Here is a 20,844-nt window from a genome sequence, read left to right on the forward strand (position 1 = left end):
TAATAAAATAATAGCTAATATGGTATATTAAATACTCGCCTGCACCGATGAACCATTCGCCCCGGGCGAGTGAGCGAGTGGCTATTTGCATCCCTGCTGTAGATTAAAACCAAGCACCAATAAAGAAATTGCAACCAAGGAAATCTCATGGTATTGATGGTATTCCTCCTTATATACTTAAAGCATGTGCAGATTCTTTAATATCCCTTATGTTATATATACACAATTTAATTATTAAGAAACTCATTTTCGAATAAATGGAAGGCAAAAGAATTACACCCATATTTAAAAAGAAGAAATAATACGCTTATTGAAAATTATAGACCTATTCCCATTATTTGTGCCTCAGTTAAAATATTGGAACATAAAATATGGAAGAATAATCATGTACGAAGTTATAGAAGTGTAAATCAGCATGGTTTTATAACAGGTAGGTCGACAATTACTAAATTCATAAATTTCACTCAAAATATATATGAAGCTTTAGATCTCCAGAAATGTAAAGATATCATATATTTTGATTTCACCAAACCATTTGATAAAATAAATCAAGATGTCTTATTAAACAAATTATCTAGCTTTGGACTTAATTGGTGTTTCCTACTTTTAATTGCCTCGTATCTCTTAGAAAGAAAGCAATGTGTTACATACAGACCAGCTTCATCATTCTATTATAATATGATTTCAGGTGTACCGCAAGGGTCAAATTTAGGACCACTATTATTTGTTATATATGTAAATGATCTCCCAGAAAGAATAAAATATTCTCCATATACAGTGTGTGCTGATGATATAAAATCATATAAAATAGCTTTAAAAGAAAATTATATGAACAAATTACAAGAAGATATAAATGCCATATTTGAATGGAGTAAAGATAATTATTTAGAATTAAATGTAAAGAAATGTCATTATGTTTGTTTTGGAACTTATAGAAACGTACAAAACTACAAGTATTGTTTAAATAATGTTGAACGTGGAAAGAAACATCAAGTTGAAGGTCTTGCTATTGTTTTTCATAGTAAGATGTCGTTTAATGAGCATATTCAAATTATTATGGCAGAGGCTTATAAACAACTAGGTTTCTTAATTACAAACACAAGAAACTTTACAAATGTGGACGTTATTAAACCATTGTATTATAATCATCTTAGATATAAACTGGAGTATGGGACAATAATATGGTCACCGAATTATATTTATTATCAGGGACAAATATAAAATATTCAGAAAAATAATCACTTCCTTCTTCATAAGAAATATAATCTTTCATCGTATAGAATGGGAATTTCTTATAATGAAATATTAGTAGAATTTCAGTTTATCTCGTTACATAAAAGATGCAAAATACTTGAACAAATGTTTCTTTATAAAATTTATGAATGGACACATGAAAGTAAGGAAACCTTAAGAAAGATTCACTTTAATGCAGGGCAATGTAACTTAAGAACACGTAACTTTCTAGTAAATAAAATACCTAAAACTACCCGTTATAAAAAGTCAACACTGTTTAAACTATTACGCAAGTACAATGAAATGGTAAGAAATAATGATTTGGACTTTAGTTTCAATGTTAACAAATATAATATTATTATGCAAAACGCATTAAAATGTAAATTAATTCCAATACATAGCTGCAAATTTATGAATCTATACAAAATTTCAATATGTAACTAGTGTGGAACACATGTCTCTCTGTGTGAAGGTGTAGTATTTATATATAAACTATTTATCAAACAGTGTATCAAAGTGTGTATGTAAAATGTTATTTACATCTTTATGAATATTGTTTTTTTCTTATCTTTTGTAAACTTCTTCATATATATATATATATATATATATATATATTATTGGTATTTTTCATTTTGTGTAGGTAAGTGACAGATTGTTTAATAAATAAATATAGTGAAAATGTTATATGATTAAATACTTTCCAGGCTTCCTTCAACCGCTATGGGGAATCAAAATTTCATTATGTGGAAACGTCGCAGATTAATCTTAAACCACTAGCATTAATATACGAATCCATCAAGCAGATATATCAATTGTTACGATAGTAAGTTACGCTGCCATCGTATATATATATATATATATATATATATATATATATATATATATATATATGTGTGTGTGTGTGTGTGTGTCTGTATGTGATTACCTAGGTATATTGATATATTTAAGTTAATGATATGATGTTTTAACCTACATCGTTATTCGAAAGTTCTTCCATCTTTATTACGTATGAATTCATGTTTATATAAGGCACATATCGCGCACTTGGAAATCGAAATTTTGGTACATTTTATTTGCTCCCGGTTCAGTGACGCAAGTTGGCTTTGTGAGCGTGTGGCCCCCCTCACTCCCATTTCATTTTAATTTTTCCCTTTACTCTTAGCTGAAGTGGAATAAGGCTCCATGGATTATACGTGGACGCAAACTTTCTTAGTTTTGTCTTTTCAATGAGTTGGCAGTACTGTGAATGGTGACTTGTATGTGTTGTTCATCGCACAAAGGAATGAGACGTGGTTGTGACTTTATAAAAAAATAGTCCCTTAAAATCTAGTTTAATCGAAGAATATATTTACTATTTTTAATACTTTAAATATATAATTCTAATGGTGAATACTTATAACACCTTTTGATATATATATTCCTTGTAAAGAACATTTCGTATAGATATTATTAAAATTTCTCTCTGTCACCGCAAGCGTAAGCATATATACGCTAGAAAGAGAAGGCGCGAGAACTATTGTGCGAATGGACGCCATCGAAAAGAAAAGATGTGAACAACTTACCACGGAAATCCATTGATAATTTGGTCATCATTTATGTTATTGTGCTAAAATATGTATCAGTGAATTGTGGAACTTATGTTATTTCGTTACCTACGTGAGTTAAAGTGAATTTCAACGAAAATGCATTAAAACAACTTAAGTTATCTGAGATTAAGGAAATCCACGTTGTCTCAGTTCCTTGCAAATGTTGCTATTCAAGAACAAATACCAAATCTATTATTGAATTTTACTTATATTCGTGATAAAGTAATGTAGGTAAGACAAGGGATAAATTTAATTCTTAAATTGTTAATCAGTGGCACCATAAGTAAGTTCACGGTCGACTACCCAGCCGGACAATGAAAATTGGAGCTAATCAAGCAAGTCTAAAATCCATTCAAAAATGGGAAGAAGAATCTAAAAGGATTGCCCTCCAAAAAATCCACTGACCCCCCACCCGTGCTTCTGAAATCTCCAAAATCGAAGTGTTGTGTGAATTAGTGTTCAGTGAGCAATACATGGAAAGGAATCATGTCTCTTGTTACGCAATGAGCCGGCTTCGTCGACATCGCATATAATTCAGAATTAAGTTTTCGAGATTCTTTTTTATTTTTTTTATTCTCCAATAAAAATTCATGGGCTTAAATTTAATGTTAAAATGATAAAAAGGAAAAATCTAAAATACAAAACTTCAAAAGGTATCAATAATATTCATATTAATCAAAATACAGAAGTAAGTATGTATGCTACATGTATAATGTTTGTGCTTAAATATATCAGTTTCATATATGTATTTTGTTTAAGGTGTTTGATACCAGTTTCATACGCAAATCACTACTGGAACGGTAAGAATATTTTACTTGGTGTTGTAGAAATTGTGTGGATGCGAAGTGGGCGTGTCACCGAGGGTGGGTACGCGCATATATCAGCCTGGATCGAACCCATCTTAACTGGTAATCTGGTGCAATTCTTCTCAAAATCTCTAACCACTACTATACAGAAAAGAGTTTCATATTCCGTTTCATCCGTCAGACCCACTATAAATGAAAACCTTTAGTGTCCGAATGAAAGAATCATACCCAATGGGGTCACCAGATAGGCGTACGAGGCAAGACATGAACCCTATCGCTCATAAGAATGGCGCCCGAACAGGGACAGCCAAGGCTCGTACCCGCATACTGTTATATAAATGGCTTGCCCAAACAGGAACATGAACCGTCGTGTTATAAGAATGGCGCTCCAAACAGACACAGAACTCCTGCACCGTGAATGCAAAAAGTAGTGATTCATGTGTAGAAACGTAAAGGTAAGTTTCTGACTCCTGCTTAAAATTTTTACATAATTGTGCAAAATGGATGAAAGTAACGTTAAGTTATTGCTGGATGCAATTAAAGCTAACAAAGACGAAATGCAAGTTTTACTTGAACAAACTAATATGGTACGTGAGTCTTTAGAAAGCAAAATTGAAAGATTAACGAATCTTTAGAAAATAGAATAGCTGAAGTGAAGGAACAAACCAATAAAGTGCGTGAGTCTTTACAAAATAAAATAGTTGAGATCAATGAATCTTTAGGAAATAAGATGTCAGAAATATCAGATGCAACAAAAAGGCAGATCGACGAAAAACTTGAGGTGCAATTAGAAATAATCAGAAAAGAATGCGTAGATAGATATGAACAAATATATAAAGAAATAGACGAGAAATGTGAAAAGGTTAATGATAAATGTGAGAAAATATGGGGGAAAACCGTTCAGAATTATCAAGAACTTGAGAACATTACGGTCGATTTGGGTAAATGTGAAAAAAATGCGGACTGAGAATTTAAGAAAATTGAACAAATCGAAGAGCCAATTGAAAAGTCTAGTTGTGCAGATGTAGAACAAGGGTGCCAAAAGGATGTATATGAGTCAGTTGTTGATAGCTCTTGCAATGTTAAAGAAATAAATAGTCATCCCGTGTCACACAAAGGTAAAGGTTTAGTTAGCCAAACTATTATGTCAAGTAGGCCTAATGTTCGTTCGAAGCTTAAACAGCAGATAGATGTGTTGAACATAAAATATTTGTCATGTTACGGTAGAAAGTACACTGATAGGTTTTGTGCGTGTAATTGTACTAATGTAGTAATATTAATGAATAGAGGCAAGAAAGTGCGCTCTTTACTCATTAGTCATATGTTGAATTTAATGGAGCTAGGATGCTTCCAAAGCACGCCACAAACGGATAGATTAGCATGTATTACAAGTAATGACATATGTTCGTACTTCGTGAACATAGTTAGGGTTCAGATTGACAATAGGGAAAACAGTGGTAAAAGTTCTCACTTGGTAGTGACAAATGCGTATGTTACGAACTTCAAGCGCATAAGTTTTTATTGTTTCCTATGCGCCCAAGTATATGTAATGAATGATGAAATCATTTCAGGCACTTGTAGAATCAATGAGAATAATGTTAGTGGAATACCATGGCGTAAACAAGTTGAAATTTGTCAAAATGGGTTTTAGTAAGCTGCAGTACACTGAGTAAATCTGTTACGAAGTACAAATATTGGTCACGGCATGGTAAGCATACGTACGGTAAGAAACAAAATTAGAGTAAACTCTAACGATAATTAAAAGCATGCACAGAATTTTGCGATCTTTTGAGAAAATTTCAAGATTTGCCGTAGAAATGTTAAGAAAACCCAAGGTAAGCACAAAGGCAATTTTATGGTGTCAAGTATTAATAAAAAGGGCAATGTAATCACTCCAGAGAAACCACGATCAGAAAAGGTAACTGAAAAGCGAAGTGAAAAGTCAGAATCTAGTAAGCCTTGTAAGTTGTTCAAAAAGTCAAAAGTCAATGCAAAAGGAAACTACATGCAGAAATTAGTTGCTAAAAATCATGATGGTGGCCGTGAAAAATTTAAAAATCAGGTGAAAAAACCGCGTAGTACCAAAGCGTTGAAAATCCAAAACAAATGCGAGAAAAAAGCAAAAGTTAGGTTCGTTAAACAAACTTGTGCTAGGTGGCCCGACCATTCGGTAACAGTACCTACGCGTAATCGCACAAAGAAAATGAAAAACCAGGTAGATCACAAAAGTAAATTCAATGTTTCATACAAAATCAGGCAGAAAATTTCTCGCAACAAAATTTTGAAAGAAAATAAGTGCAGTAAACAAAATTATAAAATACGTGGAGATCGTAAGTTAGTGAAGCAATGTGGTAGGTCAAAAGTTAAAATTTCTGCCAATATGCAAATTGATGTCATTACTGAGAGTAAAAAGTTGTACGCGTATGGAAAGCCAGGGTTTACTAAAGTGAAAATTTGTCGCAGAAACCGCAGAGGTAATTATGAAAGTATGTTTATTAAATGTTTTGAAATAAAATTCAAAATTCTTATTGTACTCGAGAAACCAAGAGTAGGAATAGGATAAAAATATATGTTTAAAAAAACGGACTGTGTACATTTTGGAAATTTGAAGGTAGCAATGTTTAAAACTCCTGAATATTACCAAAAAAAAAGAATACATAATATTGATAATAAATAAAATTAAAATTTCCTTTTTGAACCGTATAAAGATTAGAAATTGAGAAGATTGGTAAATTGGTAGATCCTTTAACTGGTAAATCAATTGGATCGCATTCAGTAGACCGATTTAAGGTGTAGAAACCTACGAAACAAACTCGTAAGATTTGGTTAGATTTAGCTGTAAAACGTAGTTCTCAGAATTACCATGAAGTGATTTCAAGCGAATTTAAAAGTTCAGATTTAGAAAGTAGTGTTAAAACAGTTCTTTGCAATGAATTAACCACAATACCAGTATCTTTATCTCAAAAGGTTCAATCAAGAAGTAATAACCAACGAATATACAAAATTTAAAAAAAAATGTTGGAAGTTAGCAAATATTTGAATTTTCTGTTTCGTAAAAATCTATGCTCATCTGATGTGTTGGAATTTGCGTTGGTAAACCTACAAAATCCTTACGTGTTATTGAATGAGAGAGTTCAAGGAATGTTAAGAAAGGTTGTTTCATATGATATAAGCAGGCATCTGTGATCAGCTATGCGACTTCCAGATGACCGTTGATGTTTTCTTTTCCGAAGTAATGGAAAAACTAGCAAAGATATATGCCAAGTCATTGAGATGAGGTTCCCCCTATATATTTTGGGTAATGTAATATTTCTTTAACGCTCGGAGTAAGCAATTTTGGTAAATCCCATTCTTTGTTATTTTGAAATTTTAACCTTGTGTTCTATATTCCGGCCTCATCTCGGGGTGGAAGACAAATAATTCATTGTGGGTAGGTATCTTTGAAATTTAGTCAGGCAGACATTGTCGAGTGGTCAGAGAGAATCATAACTGAATTATTACGTTGTAACAATTGAGCTGTGGATCTTAAAGGCGCCGAACGAATTTTATTAAATCTCGACAAAAACGTATGTTAATCAATATTGTGTGAAAATAAAGTTTTAATATGTAATATGTTTTGAAAAATTATTTACTAATGAGAGAATTCATTTCATATATTCGTGTTATTGTATTATTGCATTATGTTTGGAATTAACACATAAGTTGATATAGTGTCGTTTAAATGTCGTATTTTGAATGTTTGAATAATGAAAATATTACATTATTAAAAGTTCTTTTGAAAATTAGCCTTAAATAAGTACATATACGTATAAAGATAGTTATCTTTGTATTTTATATTTCATTCTGTTTAAAATATTGAAAATTTCATATGTTTAGTATAATAAGGATATTTAGTGTAAGATGTAACAATACGAGTCAGATACTTACAAAAAAGGTAAGGTTGAAATTTTATGATTCATATGTAATGGTGTATAAACTATATAGGTCATTTAATATGAATTAAGAAAATATGAAAGCTATATATATATATATATATATATATATATATATATATATATATATATAGGTGATATAAAACGAAAATATAATAAGTAATCAAAATGTTATTCAATTTGCATTAAAATATTTTATTATGAGCAAATATATAAATTTATACTTGTACAAAAAAAGCCCATTAAAAGTCCATAAACATAAAATAGCCTATCTACGTTTGTGTAAAGTATTAGTGAACCATCGTAAATCAAATATTAATAGTGCAAGAAAGAAGAGGAGTAATAACCGGAAAAATAAAATTAAGAAAAGAAAAATTTCAAGATTCCAGGATTCTGATAATCTTCAAAGAAGATCATCGTACCTTCCGCGCGCCATATGTGAGCGTGTGGCCCCCTCACTTCCATTTCATTTTAATTTTCCCAGTTACTCTTAGCTGAAGTGGAATAAGGCTTCATGGATTATACGTCGACGCAAACTTCGTTAGTTTTATCTTTTCAATGAGTTGGCAGTACTGTGAATGGTGACTTGTATCTTTTGTTCATCGCACAAAGGAATGAGACGTGGTTGTGACTTTATAAAAAAATAGTCCCTTAAAATCTAGTTTAATCGAAGAATAAATATGTTTACTATTCTTAATACTTTAAATATATAATTCTAATGGTGAATACTTATAACACCTTTTGATATATATATTCCTTGTAAAGAACATTTCGTATAGATATTATTAAAATTTCTCTCTGTCACCGCAAGCGTAAGCATATATACGCTAGAAAGAGAAGGCGCGAGAACTATTGTGCGAATGGACGCCATCGAAAAGAAAAGATGTGAACAACTTACCACGGAAATCCATTGATAATTTGGTCACCATTTATGTTAATGTGCTAAAATATGTATCAGTGAATTGTGGAACTTATGTTATTTCCTTATCTATGTAAGGTAAAGTGAATTTGAACGAAAAATGCATTAAAACAACTTATCTGATATGAAGGAAATCCACGTTGTCTCAGTTCCTTGCAAATGTTGCTATTCAAGAACAAATACCAAATCTATTATTGAATTTTACTTATATTCGTGATAAAGTAATGTAGGTAAGAGAAGGGATAAATTTACTTCTTAAATTGTTAATCAGTGGCACCATAAGTAAGTTCACGGTCGACTACCCAGCCGGACAATGAAAATTGGAGCTAATCAAGCAAGTCTAAAATCCATTCAAAAATGGGAAGAAGAATCTAAAAGGATTGCCCTCCAAAAAATCCACTGACCCCCCCCCGTGCTTCTGAAATCTCCAAAATCGAAGTGTTGTGTGAATTAGTGTTCAGTGAGCAATACATGGAAAGTAGTCATGTCTCTTGTTACGCAATGAGCCGGCTTCGTCGACATCGCTTATAATTCTGAATTACTTTTTCGAGATTCTTTTTAATTTTTTATTCTCCAATAAAAATTGATGGGCTTAAATTTAATATGTTAAAATGATAAAAAGGAAAAATCTAAAATACAAAACTTCAAAAGGTATCAATAATATTCATATTAATCAAAATACAGAAGTAAGTATGTATGCTACATGTATAATGTTTGTGCTTAAGTAAATCAGTTTCATATATGTATTTTGTTTCAGTTGTTTGATACCAGTTTCATACGCAAATCACTACTGGAACGGTAAGAATATTTTACTTGGTGTTGTAGAAATTGTGTGGATGCGAAGTGGGCGTGTCACCGAGGGTGGGTACGCGCATATATCAGCCTGGATCGAACCTATCTTAAATGGTGATCTGGTGCAATTCTTCTCACAATCTCTAACAACTACTATACAGAAAAGAGTTTCATATTCCGTTCCATCCGTCAGACCCACTATAAATGAAAACCTTTAGTGTCCGAATGAAAGAATCATACCCAGCGGGATCACCAGATAGGCATACCAGACAAGGCACGAACCCTACCGGTCATAGCTTGACGTCTTATTTGCTGATACTATTCAATTTCATATTGGTAGTTTTCGATTAAATTACTGCGATATATTCTTTATGGTTTCATGTGACTATAATTTTTTAAAAAAATGTGCTTTACTTACCTTCTAAAATACTTTCTAAAATCCTCATCAGCTGCTGCATCTATCGGGCACATAAAGACAGCTAACGAACGAATGTATTTATAGCCATTATCTTCCATCACTTTACTGTAGGTAAAAGTTGGATGCTCCTGAAATCTGTTCCAACTACCCATAAACACCCAGATAGAAAATACCGATACTAATATCAACAATAACATTAATAGCATACTCCAAAATATTGCTTCACCCTTTGCAAATAAATACCTAACACCATGGAATGATGTTTCTTTGAGGTATTCCCGTAATTGCAACATCAGTATACTTTTATTAATATTTACGATTTTGTGACAAAGTAATCTGAAAGAGAGAAAATTCAGCAATCAAGTCTGGGATAAATTTAGGAATCAACTCATCGATATACGAGCAAATGCCTTAGTTATAATTAATACATGTGAGAAATCAGATTCCATCTTTCAATATGGAGTCAACCTAAGACATTGCCTTTCTATTCTTGACACTTATACACAATCAGAATTATATGTTTCTCTTAAACAAAGGGTCGAACATGTATTATTCTTATTCAACAAAACTAATGAGCTCTGATAATTATGCGAGAATATTGTCGTTAATCAAATGCTAGACAACTTTTGTGTGAGTCACTTGTAGAATACAGCTTCTCAGAAACTTTACTTCCTCGGAAACGGATCGCTGTTTTGTGTGTATGATGACTATCACAGCAAATACTGTTCTTTCAAAGAATGGCGCGATATAATCGTATGTTATGATGATCACACTACCAAGGAGAAGATTTCTCTCTTTTTTTTGTTACTAAAATTTGAAACTCATTACTTTTTGTTTCAACACATTTTCCTGCCTAATAATTTACTGGTAACCAAATAACACTTATATTCATAAACATAATTTTATGTTTTAAAAGCCAGATTTAAACTCTTTCGAACTACTGTTACAAACACTGATATTGTTACATAAGATATATAAATATAATTAATATTTTCGGTCTGTTATATTGCAAATACAGTGTATATAATTGAGTGCAAAATCTGTAGTATCCGATTTATGATTCATGAATAAAATCCTTAACTTGGTTTATTAACTTCTTAAATGGTTATAAATAACATTTTTTTAAGTTCAAAAGTCATTCGACAAGGGAATGATTAATATATAGTTACTTTATTTACATATATAGACATTAGTTTAGCAGGTATTATAGGCCATACTTGAACAATGTGTCTGGTGAAAACGGACAACACTAGTTGCTATAGCTTACTTAATAATTATTGAAATCAATGTCATGTTAAATATAAGGAAGAACCTGAACGATTAAATAACTATAGTATAAAATTTCAATTTTCTATAATCTAATTGAAATATATTATATCTTTTTTATTGGTTATTAAGAGTCTTCTTTTTATTATTGCGTTCTTCTACTATGTAATATTTTATTATCAATTTTTTTAACAGTTAACATTTCTTTAACACACAAAATAACAGCACCAAATTTCAAATTATTTGAAGGAACAATACTATAAAATTCGTTATAATATCAACGGTTAACAGTAAAATTGACAATGATGATAGTTGTTACTTTTGATTGCTTTTTAAATGTTATGATTGACATTAATATAAAAAATGATTGGCATTAATAAAACGTTTTAAATTTTTCAAATTACAACATACTTTTATACATTTTTTTCATCGAAAATGAAAATTACTTCATTATTATAAAAATTGCAACATAGGTTACAAAAATATATTTTATATATTATTAATTAGCAGAAATTGCGTGAGTTTAGTGAGAGAGGGATGGTTACAGAAGAAAGGTTTCTTCCAGTGCCTTTCCCGGTGGAAGCGTTCCTAGCATCGCTGCTACGTTCCCTCTTTGCACAGCCATACTTAATCTCTGTATAAGAAAGGCTGTAGCTCGAGTGTCGCCTGTTTTGAGAGTTATTGGGCGCCCAACTTATTAATAAATTTTATATCTTTTTATATTTTTTCTAGTTTTATATTTCAATATTTAACACTCAAAGCAAAAAGTCTTTCACCATTACTAAGGTTTTTACATTTCTTTCTTACTTCTATTTAAGAGGGGAGTGACATAACTCCACTGAGTTTTCATTCGTATGATGCTAAAGTGCCAATGATCGACGGGACGTTACCAAGTTGGATACAAACAACTATTCGCTATATTAGAAAAGATGTGTCGCGATCTTCACCGGAAACGCAAGAAATGCGTCTCCCTTAGTGCCTAGTAAATCAACACTTTTTGTAACCTAAGCATCACTGGTTTCAATAGCAATTGGGGTGAAAACATTCTAGAAGGTTGTTGTATTTTTCTTGATTTTCAGCTTGTCAGTGATTGGTAACTAGTCCAGTGTTCATTACAGATAGAGGAAGACTTGAATGATCGTATATATCAGCGCATGTTAATCCAGTTCCATAAGAAACATTTACCTCTTATACATACAACCATCCATCCGAACGACAGCAACTAGAAGGTTCCCGTATTGAAGGAATCCCAGCAATATTACGGGCTCGTAGTATTGTATCACTAACAGAGGAGTGTCGGGCGTACCTGCTAGCGCTGTTAATGCATAAAAGGCCATGCATGCCACGTTGTTAACAAGATCTCTGCAAGCTGGACAGTGATGAGGCACACAAACAGGTAAACCTAAACGTAAGACAACAGCAAATCGAAAGGTTTCACTTGACAACTAAAGACCTAAAGGCAGAGAAGGTATTGTCATGAACCATGCACCCACTTCGGGAGACAAAGCAGCAAAGAGTCGAGCTTTATCTTCCGGTTCAAGAAGATTGTAACATATGATTATGTAAGTGAGATGAATAGCTGTATACCAAAATGACTGATAACACCTTTTGCTTATTTATGGAAAGTTTGTGCCTGCTAAGCTTAACAACCTGTTAGATCCTTGCTGAACTGAACCCGCTGGGTCCAAACAGTAACCCTATGGAAGTAGATCTTCGGTTAAACAAAGAGATCCGTTCTAAGGCTCTAAAAATGTAGGGATGACAATATCCATAGCTCGTAAAATGTGATATTATATTAGATTTTTTTAAAAATTTGTTTATTGAACATAATTGGAGATTTTAATTATACAGCATTTTTTTGGTACAGCTAGCCCTAGCATTAAGGGAGCAGCCAATTGAAGTAAAGCAGTATTGATCAGTATTGCAGTTAAGTGCTAATTCTATTTAAAATATTGCTATTTCTTGACATTAGGTTTGTTAGAAAATATCAATACATTTTATTTAATATTGATAAAGTTTAATATTGTTTCTATTACATCAAACTAAGGTGTCTACTATAGTTATTATAATATTCTACTTATTACTTTCTCAAATTTTACATTTGCCTTGTTTGCCTGTACACGGAATTTGCTTCTTGATTAAGATTCATTAAATGGGAAATTAATCTCGAAATCTCATTAAACACAGTGCACGTAATACGAGGTGTGGGAACTAAATACCAAGACTGATGCCATAAATGTGACGCATTGCAAAGAACTTTAGAAATAACTGTTATCCCCTTCAATACACTACACTCCTTTATCTCCGCACCGCGGCATACGTGACTTCCATTTTGCAAAGCACTGCTGGATGTCACCAGAATTTACCCTGTTCAACAACTATGTCATTTTTCGTTTCACCTCTTCCACAGACTGAAAATGTGTTTCCTTCAATGCACTTTTTACTTTTGGGAATAGCTAAAAGTCACAGGGAGCCAGGTCTGGGAAATACAGAGGATGGTGGAGCACAGGAATGCGCTTGGCTGCTAAAAACTGCTTCACAGAAAGGGCATTATGGGCAGGCGCATCGTCTTGGTTTATGATCCATGCACAGTTCTTTCATAAATCCGGTTTCTTCTTCCTTATTCTTTCCTTCAGCTTGATTAGGGTTTGTTTTTAGCAGGTCTGACCGTTTGACCCTGAGGCACCCATTCAGTCATGATGATACCCCTGGTATCGAAAAGAACGATAAGCATTGCCTTCACTTTGGATTTCGTCATTCGTGCTTTTTTCATTCTTGGCGATGGGGGAGTCTTTCAGTACATTGATTGACGCTTAGTCTCGGGATCATACTGGAAAACCCATGTTTCATCAAATGTGATGACACGTGTTATCAATTCTGGTTGTGCTTTGAGTCATTCCATGATGTCACAGCAGGTGGTCTTTCGAATATCTTTTCGTTACTGATAGAGGCTTTTTTTATGCACTAACGTTTGTCATGTTTAAATTATCATGCAAAACTTGTCTTCTTGTCTCTTCGTTAATGTTTGTAATTTCGGTAATCATACGAATGCTCAGACGTCTGCCTTTCCGCACAAGTTTATTATTTTTTTGAACATTTTCATCTGTTCTTGAACTCAAAGGGAGGCCGGCTCGTTCATCATCTCCAACCTCCTCCCTACCTTCTGAAAATGTGTTTGCGCTATACGAAAACTAAAGCACGTGACATAACATTATAACAATACACCTCTTTTAACCTTAGACAACATTCCGTTGGTGTTTTGTTTAATTTCACCAGAAATTTTTTGTTAATGCGCTGCTCAACTTTACTGTTCACTATGATTCCGGCACTACTACAAAACACTGCTCTCTTCATGCAAACCAGACAAGGAAAAAAAGCTTTCAGAATCTTGTAACAAACAGTGGCTGGGGTGTAGGTCCGTCCACAAGATCGCTCATAACTCCCACACAAATGGACAAATCTCCCAAACGCACGAACGTTCAAAACCTCCACAGCCAAAACTCCCACACTCAAGAACTGTCAAAACGCCCACACAATCGGTCATAACTCCCACACAAATGGACAAAAGCCACACATAACAACGGTCATAATTCCCACATAAATGGACAAAACTCCCACACAAATGGTCAAAACTCCCGCATGCCGAAATTATCACAACTTCCACACAAATGGACAAAACTCCCACATAATCGGACAAATCACCCACACTCTGAAATGATCTTGATTTCACGTCTTTGTTGCGGCTTTTCATGACGCCCACCTTACTTTTTCTGTCATTAGAAAACAGTGCAAGAAGAATAGTTACAACATCAGTTTAAGTGGAATAAAAATGTTATTAAAAAGTACAAGGGCAAGACATGCAACCAGGATCATTTCAGAGTGTGGGAGATTTGTCCGATTGTCTGGGGGTTTTGTCCATTTGTGTGGCAGTTGTGACAATTTCTGCATGCGGGACTATTGTCCGTTTGTGTGGGGGTTTTGTCCATTTATGTGGGATTGTGACCTTTGCTATGCGTGGGAGTTTTGTCCATTTGTGTGGGTGTTATGACCGTTGGGGGTTATGACCGATTACGAGTGTGGAAGTTTTAGCTGCGGGAGCTATGACCGTTCGTGCATTTCGGAAATTTGTCCGTTTTTGTGGGAGCTATGACCGATTGTGTGGGCGTTTTGACATTTCTAGAGTGTCGGTGTTTTGGCTGTGGGGGTTATGACTGTTCGTGTATTTGGGTGATTTGTCCATTTGTGTGGGGGTTATGACAGTTTGTGTGGGCGTTTTGACATTTCTTGAGTGTGGGGGGTATTGGCTGTCTGAGTTTTGACCTGTTCCCAGTGGCTGTCATGAAAGTTTAAGATCAACAGCAGATCATTATCTATCTCCCTCCACGATCCTGTGCGACAGGAGGTGGGTAGTCCCGTTATTTAATTGCCACACCTCGTATATTAGCTTTCAGTAACTACGTAGAACTAATATTTAATGTTATAAAATGTTTCATCTGTGTCATTTTACTTAGATTATAGTATTATTTACTGGATTTCTTGTTCGGTATATTTAAAGTTTGAGCGGTATGCTAGAATTTACAATATTTGTGCTTGTGTGCTTGTGTGTGTGTGTGCGTGTCTGTGCTTGTGTGTGTGTTTGTTTGTGTGTGATTTCTCTTAAGTCACTTTTACAGTACGTAAGAAAATTGCAAGGGGATTAACACGATTTGGTATCATTTCTTTATTACCTGCTTCCAAGATTTGAAATCAGATCTGATTTTACTTCTTTCTGAGGACAGTTTTCTGTTTAACACTCTTCACCAAGAAAATAGCTTCAAGATCTGAAAACAGCAAAAAGACTACTGTAAATGAATCTGAAACAACTGTTGAAGGGATAAAATGTACTTTTCAGGCACACATGGAGGAATGTACAGTCCACAGCCAAAAAAAAAAAAAAAAACTGCAACATGATCATGTAAGTTTATTGTGAAACCATGAAGTATTTTGCTCCAAAATAAATGTGCATGGAAGGAAACCAAATTTTCTCCTGCGTAATTCGTGCCACTTAGACTTTATGTTCATTTCCTGGGCTGTTAAGCGTAGTTTCACAAATGTACATGCTCATGTTGCAGGGCTTTTTGTCGCAGACTGTACCAACATAAATAGGAGAATGCATTATTGAACACTCCAGCCCTTAGTCACAAGGGATGATAAACTAGTTGAATTTGCAAAAAGATGATTCACCTGCTCGAAAATATTTTACTGATATCCCATATTGACACTGTTATATTAGATTTATATTTTTCATTGCTATATTTAAAAAATGATCCTTAACGTAATCGATCGATTTAATGTGATGCTATTACGACTAATGGATAGGTTCTTTCAAGTAAAAGATTAGCAAGTTGTTCATATTTTCAACGTGTCTAATTGGAACCCAAATCCCATGGCGTCACTTTTTCGTATAAATGGTGTCTTTGTCTTTCGTATTTTGAAATCTTGATGCATGTCTCGGTACGAATTTGGTTTCCTAAAGAAGTTATTATCATGACGCTAGTAGTTGCAAACCTTTGCTTATCTGCTTTTTCCTTTACAAAATAGTATAGTCGAATTATTCTACCGAATTATTCACTTCCCTCGATTCATAATTGTAATGAAGTTAATTGATAAAATCATAAGTTTTAGTGACAAGTTTAAAAAGATGAAAGTAATTCTCCCAGAATTCTTCTCGAGATTTTACTTATTGCTAGTCGCGTGATGTTCGACATAGGCCTGCCGCTCACTGCCGAACAAAACAGTTGCGCAAATATCTTGTCACCGTCGCTTACAGTCAGCAACTTCACGGCGACAAAACTTATTTTGCCACACCCTCGCTCACTGGCGACGACAACAGAAAAGTTGCCGAACATTTGGTATCACAATTTGGGGGGATTGGACGCAGTAAGATGGACTTGGAAGAATGTGCTATTGTTTGTGAACTTATGCTGGATTTAGGAAGGAAGAAAAGAAAAAAGCAATACTGGATAGATCCTATATATTAGAAACTTGAACGGGCTGAAATTTTCGACCCGAGCCCAATTCAGCCCGAATCTACCTAGGCCCGGCCCGATACGTTTTTTTTAAATTATTGGCCCAAGCCCAGCCCGAGCCCGATAAATTTTAAAAGCTTTTGGTCGGACTCCGGCCCGATAATATTTAAAAAAAAAGTAGCTCGAGTGCCAATTTTTCTCAAAATGTAGTATTAAACTTGACCTAACCCTCAGAAACATTTTGTAAACTCTAGTTCATAACCTGACGCTTGCCTTCCGAATGATACCATTGCCTCCTAGAATTTTGCTTGTCATCGAGAGAGCATTAATTCCGTTTCCTGTAACAAAAATTAACTTAAGAAGTGGTGGGAAAAATTTGCCTGTCGTTAAACAATATTGCCATCTTCACTTTATGCTAAAAATTAATTAAGGTCAGGATCAGAGCTCAATTAACCGCGCATTGCCTGCAATCCTCTCGCTAAGCAACACAAACTGCAAATAGCTATTGCATTCTTTGCAACATTTTTCTTCAACATTGCACACTTCTTCAACGTTTGGCTTTATTCCAATTGTCGTTTAACGAAATTCAATAATTATTAATGAATTGCAATTAATCGGCCCAGCCGGACCCGACCTGAAGAGAAATCAGTGTCGCTCCCCCAAGCCCGGCCTGGCCCAAAGAAATAACAGAGTCGGCACGCCCAAGTCCGGTCCGTGCAAGTCTCTACTATATATACAGTAAGAAATTGCTGAAGGATAACGTTTACACGCTATAATCCCTCGAAGATCTTTAGCTACTGCAGAATGAATGTGATTTATTTTGATGAACTATTGTATCATGTTGCAACAGCAATAACAAACCTAACACAGACTAGCTGTAGCAACGGAAGAAATGCTAATAGTAGCATTGAGGTGTACATGTACTATGTGTGCATTAGATTGATTTACCTGCAAAATAATCGTTAATAATAATCAGACTGCCTAATGACATTGTGCCGTTTAGTTGTACTGCGACATCAGATTCAAAATCTAATTGGCGTAGGTGGTAAAACGTTCAACTCTGATGTATAGGGTCATTTGTTTGATCACAGATCGCGCTTAAGTAGGTTTTGTGCTGGACAAATACCGCGTTGATGAGTTTTTCCATATACTTCCACTTTCTTCATCCTGTCATTTCATTCATTCTCATCATCACTGTCTACTTCAGCGTACCCGTCATAACCGTGCAACATAAAACTCCAATATTTCATTTGATTTTTCTTTTAAAATGTAAAAGACTCCTGCGTAAATATCTGTGTTATTTTTTTTTCTTGGCTTGAAAGTTCGTTCCAGTTTCTTACAATAGAGAAACATACTTCATCAAACAATTTCAATTTTATATCTGAATATTCTTGCAAACCTTTTTACATAAAACTCTGGGTGTTTCTCTAGTTTCTCAAATTTGCATTGTCTTTACCACTAATTAAAGACATAATGAATTAGCTTCCATTGTGAACAATTCTTTACACACGCTACACACGGAACGAAAAGTTATGTTAAACACGTTTTAGAAAACATTTACTTCTTATCTCTCTGCTTGGAGGTACCTCGACAACTGTTCTGTCGCTGTCTCCGCAATGAGCGGACTCCCATAAGACTCAATGCAGTTTCAGTTGTTGCCCAACTCTTCTGTCCCCGAACTGTTTCTCTGCTGCCGCCCTGCTTGGCAATATCTCGGCAACTTCTCTGTCGCCGTCGCCTCAATGAGTGGACTCCCATAAGACTCAATCCATTTTGCCAGAGCAACAAGATAGTTGCCCGACAAAATGTTGCCACTGAGTGGTAGGCCATACTTAATTACAAACTATAGATCAAGTTGTGAGGGTAAAACCAGCAAGATATTCCTAATCTGTATTAGAAAACTTGTTTCTTATTTGCTAAATAAATGTAAAGTGGATTACAAATTTCATAGTTCCAACCGCCGACTACGTGGTTGCTCCGGGGCTTCGGCACCCACACAAATAATCATGTGGGTGCCGGATAATTTTTAGTTTGAATCCGTTTCTCTTGCGTTCTAGTCAGCCGTGTTTCCGACTAAGTTGGGATAGCCCAACTTATTCTTATAGTACTAGTATATTTTACTTTATCATAGCAAAGGTTTTCATGACAGTGTTCATAGAAGACTTTTAAATGAATGAAACATCGAGACTTCCTCACTGAAAACATATAGGCTAATACGTACCGTCACTGATACACACCAACATAAATTTTGTAACGTCCGTGTCGTTGGTTCCAACTAACAGCCACACAAGTAAATCATTTCTTTCTATATGTTCCAAATAAATTTAACAATGTTGGACAAAGAGGAAAACAACAGTTTACGACCAGCGAAACAATTATATATAAGTAACATTTAAGGTGATTTCGTCATGATATTAAAAATTCGCGATGTTGTGCGTCTTACAACTAGTTGCTTATTATTTTGAAATTAACATCTATCTCGTTTCAAGAACTGACAGTTGTTGAGTAAAAATATAAATTGTGTATCCCATACGCATAATCAATCTTAGTGTTATGAAGCTGAGCATGTTATTACGCTTATTTCAATGCAGCATTTTATAAGCTCACTTACATCAAATAACTATTAGGTTTTTGTTCCACTACTAAAGCACATTTGTAATCCACGTGCACTTCTGACAACATATATATCAAAGAAGATTTTTGATATCACAAGTTATACAAAAACGCATATGCAAACGTTCGTTTGTTGGAAACTAAAGACTTCACTAACAATAATATATATATATATATATATATATATATATATATATATATACATTTTATATATTATCAATCAAAACGATTTTGGGAATATAGCACGTACTTTGACGTTAAAATATTAAATAACACTTTTGATAAAGTTGATACTTTCAAATATATAGGATCAGTATTAACAGACGAAAACCATATTCACGGAGAAATTAAATGTCGACTAAAAGCAGGAATTTCGTGTTATTATTCGTTTTAAAATCTCTTGTCGCCGCGAATACTGTCGAGGAATTTCAAGCTTAAAATATAAAAAACGATAATCATGGCTGTGGTTCTGCATGGTTGCGAAACATGTTCGCTTACTCTGAGGGAAGAACATACACTGAGAATCTGAGAACAAGATCCTGAGACGAATATTCGGACTCAAGAGGAACGGGAATGGGGAATGGCGGAAACTTCATAACGAGAAACTACATAATTTATATGATTTACCCAACATTGTTAGGTTCTTCAAGTCTAGGAGGCTTAGGTGGCCAGGTCATGTAGCTAGAATGGAAGAAAATACAGTCTTTCAAAGTCTTGACTGGAAGACCAATCGGAAAAGGAGAATTAAGAAGACCTAGGCACAGATGGGAGGACAACTTTAAGATGGATCCCGCAGAGAAGAATACAAAGTAGAAACTGGATCCAATTTTCTAAGGATAGAAGTCAGTGGAGGGCTTTTGTGACCGCGGGATTAAACATCCGTGTTCCATAGGCCATAGAGTTAGTTAGTTAGTTAGTTAGTTAGTTAGTCAGTTAGTTAGTGAGCACTACTGAAGTAGGAATATGCAAAAGCTCAAGATGCCATGTGCTTATCTACCTTGAGATTTAATTACCTCTCCCGCCACTTACATAAGGAAGTTTATTCATTTTTACATAAATTGAGTGCAAATTCAACTTCCGTTTTTTTGTATTCTTTGTTTGCTGGGAATCGTATAATATAGAAGTGTAAGAACTATCCCAAGGTGGGAAATTTGTGGCTTTTCATAATGTCAAAAAATAAAACTTTCCTTCTAATCTTCGTAAAATTAAAATTGTTGCATAATTCGATGTAGCATTTTCCTAACACTTTGCTACATAATTTCCACGTTTCT

This window comes from Thermobia domestica, chromosome 14 (assembly GCF_964235325.1).
Source record: "Thermobia domestica chromosome 14, izTheDome1.hap1.1, whole genome shotgun sequence".
In the NCBI taxonomy this organism is placed as follows: domain Eukaryota; kingdom Metazoa; phylum Arthropoda; class Insecta; order Zygentoma; family Lepismatidae; genus Thermobia; species Thermobia domestica.